Source organism: Marmota marmota, unplaced genomic scaffold (genome assembly GCF_001458135.2).
Source record: "Marmota marmota marmota unplaced genomic scaffold, marMar, whole genome shotgun sequence".
NCBI lineage: Eukaryota > Metazoa > Chordata > Mammalia > Rodentia > Sciuridae > Marmota > Marmota marmota.
This window is the reverse complement of record NW_026000338.1, coordinates 1805636-1820347: the sequence shown is the minus strand read 5'-3', so window position 1 is coordinate 1820347 and position 14712 is coordinate 1805636. Positions and strand designations below refer to the sequence as shown.

Genomic DNA, 14712 nt, shown 5'->3' with positions numbered 1-14712 from the left:
TGGGAGGGAAAGGGAGGGGGCAGGAGATTAGCAAGGATGGTGCAATGTGATGGACATCATTATCCAAAGTACATGTATGAACTGGTGTCAACATACTTTATATACAACCAGAGATATGAAAAATTGTGCTGTATACATTTTATAAGAATTGTAATGCATTCCACTGTCATTTATTAAAAAAACAATAAATAAAAAAGAAAATACTTATCTAAAAAATAGAAGGCTCACAATTTAGAGGAAATGACAATCAAGGAAAATAGGTTAACAATGTTATTTCCTATCTCATCTTGCTATTCTCTTTTTTAAAAAAAATACCTTTATTCATTTGTTTATATGTGGTGCTGAGATCTAACCCAGTGCCTCACACATTCTAGGCAAGTGCTCTACCACTGAGCCATAACTCCAGCCCTCCTTTTTGTTTTTCTAAAAATATTTTTCTAGTAGATGGACGTATACCTTTATTTTATTTATATGTGGTGCTGAGAATTGAACCCAGTGCTTCACATCTTCTAGGCAAGCGCTCTATCACTGAGCTACAACTCCAGCTTCTCCCTCTTGATTTTTTACATCTTATAGAAACCTCAACTCTCAGAATCCAGTAGTCTGACATACATACATATAGTTTTTGTAACTCAAAAGCAATTTCAGGTTTGTATTTGTATTTGTTCCCTTGGAACCACATACTCTAATTGTCCAGGTGTGACTTAGATTGGTAAGAATAACTTAATGGCTTTTTTTTTTTTTTTACTAATTTATAACCTACATTCCTATTGTTCCAATAGTAAAACTTTTGTTTTCCCTGTACAGTGAACTGTTTTGTTTTCACTGAAAGTCTAGACATGCAAGAACAAGACATATTAGAGCACTGTCAGGATAAGGGTTTGAGATTGTGCTCATTTGTAAAATTGATTTGAATACTTCATTTAAGGCTTATGAGGAAAAAGATTTTTCAAATATACTTTTTTTTTGGGGGGGTGGTGGTATTGGGGATTTAGCCCAGGACTTTGCACATGCCAGGCAAATGCTCTACAACTGAGCTATATACCCAGCCCCCAAATGTACTTTTTTTATCATAAAATTTCCACCCCTCTAGAGTTGGTAGTCTAAACACTGAAATGTGCTACTGTGTGAGAATATTTTAATATTCGAAAAGAAACTGACTAGTTTTTCAATGTCACCGCATATGGTGAGAAAATTAGATTTGAAAAATTCTGTTTCTTATAACATGAAGAAAATGCTTGTCAATATGTTTACATGTTCCTGTATAAGGCTTTATACATATATCTTTTTAATATCTATAAAGTTTCTTTTTAAATGTCTATGCCTTGAATTTCCTTGGTAACTTTAACTCAAATAAGATTATTATACAAAGGTTTTTTTTTCTTTTATGCCTTTTTTAAAATCTAGAAATTAGTTGTTCTTTGTTTCTAGTATGATAGGAATGTCTTTTTTACATTGTGTTTGTGATGCAAATTAAAGCTGTTTGTAGCTGATGCAGTAGAATATATTAAAAAGGATGTTCAACAGAGATATTTGAGATTTCTACCTAAGACAAAGTAAGCACTTTTTTTTAATAAGCTTAACTGGAATAAAAGATTTTCTTTTAGGTTTTGTGTTAAGCCTGACCTCTATGGGTTTGGCCTCTCTTAAGTGATTTAAGTTCTCCATTATTATTTTGTCAGATAGTCACAGATGACTTTTCTAAACTTTGGTTTTCAATATTTTGCATTTCTAATGACTTCTGCCTTCTTGGCTGGCTAATTGGGGGAATTTCTCCATTTTGTCTGTAAAGGACTTTTGTGCAAATAATACATCTTTTGCAGGAAACCTTATTTGGGGATTACTTACTGAGGGTATTTTCAAATATTTCTCTGAGAGTAATGTATGATTTAGAGGCAAGTGGGCCAGAATGTTCTTTTCTCAGGATCATTGTATGTTTTTTCAGGTGACATGCATCTACATAAATAGTAAACATAATTTTTGGTGTTATAAAAGCAAACCAGGAGCTAGGGCTGTGGCTCAGAGGTAGCTCACATGCCTGGCATGTGTGAGGCACTGGGTTCGATTCTCAGCACCACATACAAATAAATTAATTAATTAAATGAAGTTCTATCAACAATTGAAAATATATATAATATGTATTTATTAAAAAAAGCAAACCAGAGCCAGGCACAGTAGTGCACACCTGTAATCCCAGCAGCTTGGGAGGCTGAGACAGGAGGATCGCGAGTTCAAGGCCAGCCTCAGCAAAAGAGAGGCGATAAGCAATTCAGTGAGACCCTGTCTCTAAATAAAATACAAAATAGGGCTTGGGTTGTGGCTCAGTGGTCAAGTGCCCCTAAATTCAATCCCTTGTAGCCCCCCCCCAAAAAAAAAAAGCAAACCAGAGTTCACATCACCCTTAGATACCAAACAACTCCTTCTTTTTCTTTTTACTTCTCAACAATGACAGAGTGAAAGACAAAAATGTGTGAGACTGTGCAGAGACTGAATATGATTAAATGTCATTAGACTGGTCAGCTTTCTATGTAAAAGCCATTGCTGTTAATTTTCCAACTCACATTCATGTGGGAACTAAGAGAGAAATACTGAACACATGGGACTGGGTGTTCAGAAGATGAGATGTTACAGAAGAGTCTATATACTACACATGCCAATCAGCCTGGGAGTGAATAATCTTCACTATACACCATGACATGAGATGTATACGCTTCCATTGGAGCAGTCTAAAACTTCAGGCTTTGCCAACGTTGTTTAACAAAACCATAACATAGAAAAGAAACAAAAATTTTATGCATATACTTTTAATAAGGACATAGGAAGATAAAGCTAGACAGCATTTGTCAGTATTTCTGCAGCAAGACACATGGTTTTAAGAATACTATATACAATCACTTTGAACAGATTGGTGGAAAAAAGGATTTGTAGCAAATTGGCAACTTGAGCTTAACTGCTGAGGTCCCCAGTGCCTTTCTTTTTCTGGTTCTCCAATACATTTCACATATTACCAAGACCCAGTCCCAGCTTTCCTGCTGTGTTCCTTTGCTGATTTAGCCAGCAGGGTGAAAGCAATTATTCCTTGAATGCATCTTATCTTATTGTTTTTTTCCCTTTAATGCCACTCCCTACTAAGAATCTATTTCCTGATATATTGAATCCATTGTATGTTTTAACTCATTCTGCTGATGGCTGTGTACCAGGCTGCTCCAAAGAACACATTTAATGATTTTGAACACTGTGCAGGACACAGCTCTAGCCCTTTTGGGGAAGTAAACAAGTCATGGGTTGCATGCTATTAGGAGCCACCCATTCATTATTATATTACATAATAGTCACATGCAAAAGACTACAGTTTAATATGGCACATTGCAGCTATGGTTAAATTTGGATGTACCATGCCTCATCAACCATTTCCTACTGATTGGATGGAGCTCATGAATTTTCTGAGAACATGGGACTTGTGAAAGGGTCTGACAATCTTGTTAGATATTCTCTGTGCCTCTGCATAGAACTTGTCTTTTACACCAACTGAGTCTCAGCCACTGTGAAAGTGAGGTTTTAGAATGTATATATGAAATGTTCTTTACTTTCTGTGATTATTAGACATGTTTTTAGAAGTACAATCACTCCTTTAAGGTATTTGCTCCTGATGACCAGGCAGCCTGCTTTGGAAGGAGTGTGTGTGAGTGTGAGTGTGAGTGTGTGTGTGAGTGTGTGTGTGTGTGTGTTTATGTAGATATGTGTGATTGGAGATGAAAGAGAAACTCTTTGATACTGTCATATTCTTATGAATTGGGGCTTTGTTAAATTTCAGGTATACATTAAATTAATGTATAATCAATATTCTTAAAACATACCTGCTAGCATGTGCTTAAATCTCCATTAACCTCAATGTCTACACTTCATGTAATTTGGCATAAACATGGGGGAGCACATTATTTTCCCTGGCGAAGCAGCCCTGAAACTGGGCCTTATGGATGCCATAGGAGATTATGACACTGGCTGATGCCATGTCACATGGGGCCAATGGGGGAAAGAGGCACATAGTGCATTAGAAAATAGGAGTTATATAAATTGCTTACTTAAGATTTCGGACAAAGTGCAACTCTTCTGGAATGTACTTCTGTCCTAATTGCTCTAAGCTGTTCCATGGTGATTTCAGTGCTACGAAGCCAAATCACTCTGTGTATTGGACATGATGACTGTGAGCACATCCATGTGCTTTTGGGAAGCATTTCATCTATTTTACATTTATTTCCCCCTATTGTGGAACAATAATTTACATTCTCTTTCCAAAGACATTGTTGAACAAATGGAAGAACATTAACAAAATTCTCTAAGCTATGCAATAAAAAATCAGCAATGAAAGTAAAGAAGAAAGAATGGAGCATCTTGGTTTGCTTAGAAATACTGTCATGGTTAAACTTTTCATTCCAGTCCTGCAATTAAAGACATATAAGAGCACTAGGAAGTTAACATAGCACCTTTTGGCTGTAGGATCTTAACAATGTGTATCTTCATTTTGCAAATGGGGGAGAAGAGTACCAGAAATTGGAAAATGAGATCCCACAGAGGATATTGGGCAGGACTCCAAGGAAAGAAAGCAAAGGAGCAAGGTCAGCATGTGCTAATTATTAAACAAAAAACTGTCTTCTTGATCAATAATCAACCAGATATTTGACTAAGTACAGTAATCAATACCCTTATGATCTACAAATAGGGATAATATCAGAGTCTATGAACTAGTGGGATCAAGGTGTTAACATAGGAATAAGGTTTCTTTTTTTCTCAAGCCTTCAGGTAAAACCCTGAATCATTTGGCCTTCTGAAGACATTAAATAGTCAGTTTTGCATTATAGCTCCCCTGAGCTTTACCCTTCCAGAGGTTCCCTGTAGTTTACTGTCTTTTGTGACCTGATTTCTGTGAGAGCTGAGTGCTAATACAATCAATGCTTCAAAGAAGTTCTTGTTGCCTTTCCTGACTCTAAATCATAGAAAGTAGCTGCTCTGCCTAAACTCTTGGCAGAAGATGACAGACAGGAAAGGGGAAGATTGCTTTGAGGCCCACTGTACTCCATTTAATATTACATTTGTATAGGAATAGAAGGCAAACTTGTCCATCATAAAACCATGTGGATGGCCCAATAAGCTTTCAAGAGAAACCTAAGCAATAAAAGTGTTCTAGAAGAGCGGAAAGGGAAAAACCTTCCCATCTGAACATGTAAGATCTCATCATGAAATCTAGCGTGCATAGTCTTCTGGGCTGCTTCATAGCTTCTGAGTTTAAGAAACAGACCCTGGCCCCTGGCCCAAATAGATTTAATAATGCCTAGTATTCTCAAATGAAACGCTGACCACAATCCATTTATTTTATGCTAAAAATCTCACTTTGGTCAAAATTACAGAGGGGGTCCAAATTAACAGGTTCTGTCATTGCTTTATGTAGCTGAATTGCTCACTGTCTCAGTTGCATTAGTGCCTCAACACTGATTTATTTGTAATAGGCAACTCTATTTTTTAACTGAAAAAGATTTCAGGGAGGATAATTTAGTGAACTTAACCATCCCACAAGGAGCTCAATTCCTTGATATCTGTAAGATGCCTCTAACTCCCACTGATCTCTATAAGAGTTGGGGCTTTTATTGTCAGCAGCTGGACACTAGAGTGCTGGTTGAAAAATGAAAAACATCAATACTCTTAGGTATTATTATTATAAAGAAGCAGCATTAGTGTCCATACTCATTGATTCAGGCACTAGGACTGAAAGAAAGGCTGATTATAAATAAATGGGGAAATGGATATAAACTATCTTAATGGCTGAGCTACCACTGAGGCTTTAAAAAAAGGGGATTGGCATATTACTGTTCAGTTATCACTATCTGTACATTAACCCCTGCTGTGAAAATACAGATCTTTAGTTAATCCTCAGGCTAATGTCAGCTGTGAAACTTCACCCTTTGAACAGTATTGTAATTAAACCTGAAAATCACCCTAAAACCCTTTACAAAACCGATGGCCCATAACTTAGGCTGCTTATAATTTTTCTTTCATCATAACAGTACTTTATAAAAGCTAAAATAAAACTAGAGAGCAGAGAAATGAATAAAAGTAATTGGAGAATTTTACCATAGCCTGACATTAACACTCTTTAAAACACTAATTCTTATGTTTCATAAAGTGGAAGTCTGATCTGATCTAATCTGATCTGATCTGATCTTTTCTATTAGCTGTGGTGCTTCCAGGAACCTCTGTGACAGAGAACAGGTTTTACATTATTGTTTGATTCTCAATTTGAGGACCTTGATCATAGTGTATTGAATCTCCCTCTCAAATTTGAGACATTTGATATATGGATGATTCAAAGCTCAGCAAATATTGAAATTGCTATTTAGGGAAAAGGCATGATTAATAAATCCTCAGGCTTTTTAAACCTTGAATTTTACAACTTTAGAGCAGAATTTTGTATAGATATGCTGCACATATACATGTTTATAAAGGCACATGCACCAAGCAGCCAATGTATGCTGATTGCCCCCAATACCAAAAAGACCCTTGTAGATATAACTAATAGTTTTTCTGGGGGAATTAAGGATTCCAAAGAAGGCATCTGAATTCCCTTTTACCTGACAAGATGAATGTAAAGATATATATCTTATATTTAGGCTTTCGTCAATTGGGAGAGGATAGGAAAGGAAGAAAAACTGGCTTGAAGTTATTGTTACCAACTGCAGAGCAGTCAGTAAATTAAATAATTTGTAAAGTCCTGAAACATCTGCACAGCAAGTATTTGATGGAATGCTTTCAAACTGTGAAGCTTTAAATCCAACATGGTGGCTTATTTTGAGAATGGTTCCCAATATTGAACTCTGTAAGCCTCGTGAGAGATGGTGAGTCCTGGGAATAAAAAGAAGAAATTCATAGGTGAGCTGAACAACAGTAAAATTTCACATGGAAACACCCATTTAACAATAATATGTAACTGTTAAAATTATGTTTATGAAGAATATGGAATGTACTGGAAAATGTAAATTGAAAAGGATGAAATGCAAAATTAAATACATAAATTAGAGTTATTTTAACCCCCAAATTGGATGTGGAATAAAAGTCTGAGAAAATTCACTAAATTGTTGTAAGTGGTTGACTCATGGGTAACATATTTTTATATTCTCTACTGTCTACTTGGATTTTTTCATATTTTCTTTAGAAAATATGTAATAATTTGTTAATTCAAAATGCTTATTTTTGAAATCTACAAGGAAATAACATGAGCTTTGAAATTGAGCAGTTCCAAATTAGAATTCTAGCTTTGTCACTTGTTAAGTTGGTGACTCTAGATAAATTGTGTAAATGGACCTTAGTTTTCTCATCTGTAAAATTAACATAATAAAATCAGACTAAAGGAATAGAATACAGGATATCCTCAAGTAGCTATTTTTAGTATAAGCTTTCTGGAAAACAATTCAACCATATACACTGAGTCTTAAAAAGTTCATAACATAAATTTGCTTCTAGGATCCTATCTTACAGAAATGGTTATAAATGAGGGGAACAGATTTCTGTTCTGTCTTATCATAATACTGGAAAATTAAATAAAATAAAATAAATAAAAATTAAATAAAACCTCAATGTTGGACAGCAGAGAAATGGTTAAATAAAAATTGTTGCTTGATATAACTGAAAAATTACTTTTGGTGTAACTGAAAACAACAGAATTCAAAACAGAACACAATATGGTCTCAATGTTTAAAATATATCCATAGAGCCAGGGGTGGAAGTGCACCCCCACCAACTTGGAAGTCTAAAGCAAGAGGATCACAAGTTTGAGGCTAGCCTCAGCAACTTAGTGAGGCTCCAAGCAACTTTGTCTCAAAATTAAAAAAATAAAAGGACTGGAAATGTAAATCAGTAGTTAAGCAACCCCAGATTCAATCCCTCATATATAAATATCTCCATAGAAAATACTGGAAAGGATACAAAAAAATGTTAACAAGTTATCTTTAGGTGGTAGGGTTATACGTGATTTTTTTCATAGTTTTTTTCTTTTTCAAGTATCCTTAATATACTTTTAGAATTAATTCAAGCATATTATTATTTTCTGGTTATAAAAGCAATACACTTCATCATAGAATACGTGGAAAATATAGAAAGAGAAAAAGAAGAATAGTGACCTCTAATCTTATAGACTGTTGCCCATCTTCTCTCCTCATCCATTAATCCAGTAAATGTTTACTGAATACTTACCCCATGCCAGGCATTTAGCTGATACTAAAATGTCAACAAGACATAATCATTGCCTTCAAGGAGTGTACAATTCATTGTGGACAGCAGATAGGCAAATAGACTATTACAACACAAAACAAAAGTCTCTTGTAACAGTATTATGATAGCATCCAGAAGGGATATATACTTTAGTTGTGGGAGTTACTCAGTGATATCCTAAATAAGTGATGTGGAATGTGAAACCAGAGGATAAATATTATTTAGCCAGCTGAAGTAGAGCTGGGGTGGAAAATGTGGGAGTTGTCAAGAAAGAATCGCAGTCATGCAAAATAGTAGGGGCATGTTTGAGAGACTGAACAAAGTACAGTATGGTTTAAGCATATAGTTTGAGGATAGGACTGGTGGAGAGGAAACTTCAAGGTTGAGAATAATGAGAGATAAGCCTGGAGAGAGGAGTATGGGCTGGATCATGAAAGGAGTTGTAAACCATGTTAAAGAGTTCAGACTATTCAAAGACCAGTAAGAAAAGCTACTAAAAAGATTGAGCTTTTCACCATTGTAGTTATAATACAAAGACTGGACTAGAAGGGGACAAGACTGGAGACAGACCAGTGAAGAGGCTATTGAAGTAATACAGGTGACATATGATCTAGCGGTCATGATAATTAAAATAGAGGAAAGTGCACAGCTTCCAGAAATATTTAGAAATTGTAATCAATGCACCTTGGTGATTAATCAGAGAAGGGATGAGGTGAAGCAGAGAGAACAAAAATGGGAAATTGATTTTTTGTTTTTGGAGGGAGTAAGGTTATTCAGATCTGGAGCTCAGGAGAGAGTTCTGGGCTGGAGATGCATATTCAGTAATCAGTATATATACAGTCTTTAGCCAAGAAATGACAAAAGGAATAAGTAGATTTATGTGATGGTCAGGAGAAAGCCTACAAAGTTCGGGACGACATTGTTTTAGGAGATTTCTGATGGTAGAGGGGAGGAAGGAGGGTATAAGAAGTTTGAGTGTAATGGGAGAGAAGGTTTTTTCTTTTTTTCTTTTTTTTTGCAGTGCTGGGATCAAACCTAGGGCCTCTTTCTTGTCAGGCAAATGCTCTAGTACTGAGCTATACCACCCATCCTGATTTAATTTTTTAATTTTAAATTTTAAATGCAATAAAATTAACTTTTGTTTGGTCTACAATTCTGTGAACTTTTACACATGCATAGAATCTTGTAACTGTCATCACAGAATGCAGAGCCTCCCCTCACTCCTAACCCTGGCAACCACTGACGTGTTTTCTCTCCCTATATTTTTGCCTTTTCCAAAATGTCATATGAATGGAATCATGCAGTATTGTAGCCTTTTGAGACTGAGTTTTTTTTTCACTTAGCATAATGCATTTGAGATTCATCTATGTTGTTGCAAGCATTAATAGTTCATTCTTTTTTATTGCTGAGTAGTATAGTTTGTTTACCCACTCAAAAAGACTTGTTTTCCAGCTTTAGACTTTTGTGAGTATAGGTGCTATCAATATTCATATGCAAACTTTTCTGTAAATATACGGTTTCACTTCTTTAGGGGAAATATTTAGTAATAGGATTACTGAGTCATATAGTGTTTAATTTTACGAGAAACTGCCAAATTGATTTTCAGAATAACTTCACAATTTTGCATTCCCAATAGTAATGCATGAGATTGAATTTTTCTGCGTCCCTATTAGCATTGGTATTATTGCAATATTTAAATTTTTTTCTCATTCTGGTATGGGTGTAATAGAATTTTCTTATGGTTTTAATTTGCATTTCCTAATAGCCAATGATGTTGAGCATCTTTTCTTGTGCTTATTTGCCATTTGTATATCTTCTCTGATGAAATGTGCATTTAAATACTTTGTGCATTTTTGTTATGTTGGATTTTCTTACTTATATATAATGAGTTTTAGAGCACTTAACATATTATGGATATAGTGTTTTTATCATATATGTCTTTTGCAAATATTTTCTTCCAGTTAATGACTTATATTTTTATTTCCTTACTAGTGTTTTTCTTTTCTTTTTTTTTTAAAGATAGAGTGAGAGAGGGAGAGAGAGAGAGAGAATTTTTAATATTTATTTTTTTTATTTTTCGGCCGACACAACATCTTTGTTTGTATGTGGTGCTGAGGATCGAACCCGGGCCGCACGCATGCCAGGCGAGCGCGCTACCGCTTGAGCCACATCCCCAGCCCCTTACTAGTGTTTTTCATACAACAAATGTTTTTAATTTTGTTGAAGTCCAATTTGTAATTTTTTCCTTTTATTGTCACACCTAAATCCTTTTTGCCTAACTCAAAGTGAAGAAGATTTTCTCCCGTTTTCTTCTGAGAGTTTAGTTTTACACTTCTATTTAGGTTCATGATCCATTTTGCATTAATTTCTGTATATGTTGAGGTGTAGTTTGTGTGAGGATGTCCAGTTTTTCCAATACCATCTTTTGAAATGATTGTATATTCTCAATTGAACTGACATTACACATTTGTGTAAAAACCAATTGACCTTCTTTATGTGGGTCTATTTCTGTATTTTATTCTGTTCCATTAGTTTATGGGCCTAAACTTTTGCCAATGTCACACTGTTTGAGTCCTGTAGCTTTATAATATGTCTAAATTGAATAGTTTTGAGTTCTCTGGTTTTGTTTTTCTTTTTTTTTTAATTGATTTTTTTTAAAAAAATAAATGACAGTGGAATGCACTACAATTCTTATTACACATATACAGCACAATTTTTTATATCTCTGGTTGGATATAAAGTATAAAATTGACAAATTGACAGCAATTTGTGTCTTCATACATGTACTTTGGATAATGATGTCTATCACATTCCTCCATCCTTGCTAATCCCCTGCCCCCTCCCTTTCCCTCCCATCCCTCTGCCCCATCTAGAATTTGTCTATTCCTCCCATGCTCCTCCTCCCTACCCCAGTATGAGTCAGCCTCCTTATATCAGAGAAAACATTTGACATTTGTTTTTTTTTGGATTAGCTAACTTCACTTTGCATTATCTTCTCCAACTGCATCCATTTACCTGCAAATGTCATGATTTTATTTTCTTTTATCGCTGAGTAAAATTTCAGTGTGTGTATATATGCCACATGTTTTTATCCAAACATCTACTGAAGGGCATCTAGGTTGGCTCCACAGTTGTTTTTCTTTCTTTTTTTTTTAACACAGTGTCATTTTTAATACCTTTATTTTGTTTATTTTTAAATTTATTTTTATGTGGTTCTGGGGATCAAACCCAGTGCCTCACATGTGCTAGGCAAGTGCTATATCACTGAGCCACAACCCTAGCCCTTGTTTTTCTTCTTTAGAATTGTTTTGACTATTCTAGTTCTTTTGCTTTTCCATATACATTTTAGAATAGGTTTGTCCATACTTATAAAAAACCTTGCTAGAATTTTAATTGGGATCTAATTAGATCTTCATGTCAATTTGGAGAGAATTAATCTCTCTTTTTTTTGAGATGGAGTTTCACAATATTTTCTGGGCTACTGTCAAACTCATAGGTTCAAGCCATTCTCTGGCCTCAACCTTCCAAGTAGTTGGGACTACAGGTGTACACCTTTGTGCCCAACTAACAACTGAAAACTATTTGAGTCTTCTCGCTCATGAATATGGTATGTCTTTCCATTTATTTGGGTCTTCTTTGGTTTCTTTCATTAGTGTTTTGTAGATTTTAGCATGCAGATCCTATATAAGATTTGTTATATTTATATCTAGTTATTTAACTTTTTTGGAGTACTGTGTTTTTAATCTTAGATTCACAGCTGTAAATTGCTAATATATAAAAACATAATAGATATTTGAGTGTTGGTCTTGTGTGCTGTAAATTTGCTAAGCTCACTTATTAGTTATAGTAGTTTTGTAGATTCTTTGAATTATCTACATATACAATCATGTCATCTGCAAACAAAGATATATAACTTCTTTCTTTCCAACTGGAATATCTTTTATTTCTTTAACTAGCATTATTGCATATGTTAGGACTTTCATTATAATACAGGACAAGAATAATATGAAAGAATAGATGAAGCTATGGCTAATGGAGAACAGAAGTACCACCTGTGGTTATATAGTATTTAAATAATAAGTAGTTAAGAATTACCTAAGTAGGTAAATAACGAAGACTTATCAGGTCAGTTGAGGCTAGAGGCCACACATCTGTAATCTCAGTCATGATATTTGCAATCAGTAGCAATCAATATTTATAATGCATTTTTTGTGGTAGTTTTCAACAGCCTGGGTGTAGGAGTGGAGAAGAGAGACAGATGGATTGAATCTGGAATTTGGGTTTTTGCTGACTAGGGCAATGAATTTAGTGGCATAAGAATATTAGCAAGAGAATTTGAAATGCCTAGGCTTGATGAAGATGTAGGTAACTCATATCAAAATTTTGTCTTTACTTATATTTTTGGCATATTTCCTTTCAATGGTTTTCTAGATATATAGATGTATTTTATATTTAAAAGTTTTAAATTAAAATGTAATTTTATAAAGTTTTCAAGGCACATTCCTGTTGGAACCTGTATTTTTTTTTGTTGCCAAATATATTTCATTGTATGGGTATATCTCATTTTATTTATCTACTTATCAGTAGATGGACACTTGGGTTGTTTCTACTTTTTGAACAAAATGAATAATCTTATGAATATTTATATAAAAATTTCTGTGGATGTATGTTTTCATTTTTCTTGGTTATATATCTAGGAGGTTTTTTTGTGTGTGTGGTGCTGGGGATTGAACCCAGGGCCTTGTGCATGTGAGGCAAGCACTCTACCAACTGAGCTATATCCCTAGCCCTAGGAATATAATTATTGGGTCATTTGGTAATTATATGTTTAACATCTCAAGGAACTGCCAAAATGTTTTCAAGAATGACTACACCATTTTACTTTCCCAGCAGCAATGTATCAGGGTTTTGACTTCTTCACATCCTCACCAAAATTGTTTTCATCTATCTTTTTCATTGTAACTACACCAAGTGGATGTTAATTGATATCTCATTGTGGTTTTAATTTCCGTTTCCCTAATGGCGAATGATGTTGAACATTTTTTCATGTGTTTAGTGGTTGTTTGTTCATTTGTATATCTTCTTTGGCAAAATATCTGTTTAAGTTCTTTGTCCAGTTTAAAAATTGGGTTATTTTCCTTTAATTATTGAATTGTATGTGTTATTCATATGTTCTGCATTCAAGTCTCATCAGATATTTGACTTATGAATGTTTTCTCCCCAACACCACTTATTTTATGTTACTATTTATATGAAGTGTACAAAATAGGCAAATCCATAGTGATAGAAAGTAGACTAGCAACTGCTTAGGGGTGGGAATGGTGAGAATGGGGAGTGGCTGCTTATTTGTATGGGGATTCTTTTTGGGGTAAGAAATGTTCTAAAATTGATTTTTGTTATGGTGAATATACTAAAAGGCACTGAATTATAAATGTTCAAATTATATAATATGACAATTATATCTCAATAAAACTGACAAAAATTATCACTATTTATTTATTTATTTGGTACTGGGGATTGAACTCAGGCATGTTCTACCACTGAGCTACATTCCCAGTCCTTTTTGACTTCTTATTTTGAGACAGGGTCTTACAAGTTGCTGAGGCTGACCTCAAACTTGTGATTCTCTTGCCTTGGTCTCCTAAGTTGCTGGGATGACATGAATGTACCACCTAGGCCTGGGTAAAATTATACTTTTGAATTTGGGGTTGGGGTGGAGTTCGTGGTAGCATGTGCAAGATCCTGGGTTCAATTTCTAACACCATGTAAAAATGAAATTAAGGTGCATTCACACAGCTTTTTCATAGTCTTATTAATTATTCTTTAAATAATTATTTTAATAGTCACACAATTTTTCTTCAGAATGATGTACCAATATATTTCACCATTCCTCTATTGCTAGATACTTAGTTTTGCTTCAAAATTTCTACCATTATAATAAATTGATGATAAATAATTGTGCAGAGCTCAGATTATTTCATTAAAATACATTCCTAAAATGAATTAGACAAAATTATGCTCTGTGAATGTATAAATATAGCACAGTGAATTCCACTTTTATGTATATCTATAAAGCACCAATTAAAACAAATAGATAAATAAATAGAAGGAAGACCATTAGCAGAGGAAGGGGAATTGGGGGAGGGAGGAGGTATTGGAAAAAGGAGGCACCTGGGACTTAAATGGAGCAAATTAAATTTCACACATGTGAGCTAGAGAACAGGAGCAGCGGCCTGCTGAGAGGCAGAGCCGCCCCCTCCTCCCGCGCCGGCAAGGTAGACAGAACTGTGACCACCCACAGAGCAGGCCCAGCGGCCTGCTGAGGGGCAGAGCCGCCTCCCCACCCCCCGCGCCTGCCAGGTAGGCGGAACTGTGACCACCGACAGAAAAGACCCAGTGGCCCGCGGAGGGGCAGAGCTGCCAACCACTCCTGAAAGGTAGGCGGGCCTGCGA

At 35.1% G+C, this 14712-nt stretch overlaps 1 protein-coding gene across 3 annotated transcripts in view; it reads right to left on the bottom strand.

Annotated features, from left to right (window-relative positions):
* Positions 1-2784: 2784 nt before the first annotated feature.
* Positions 2785-14712, bottom strand: part of Zdhhc15 (zinc finger DHHC-type palmitoyltransferase 15) — a 110395-nt gene continuing 98467 nt past the window's right edge. For all 3 annotated transcript variants that reach the window (XM_048797432.1, XM_015505872.2, XM_048797433.1), the window contains one exon: positions 2785-6894. The gene's annotated coding sequence lies outside the window, so the exon portion shown is untranslated. The remainder of the gene's footprint in view (positions 6895-14712) is intronic.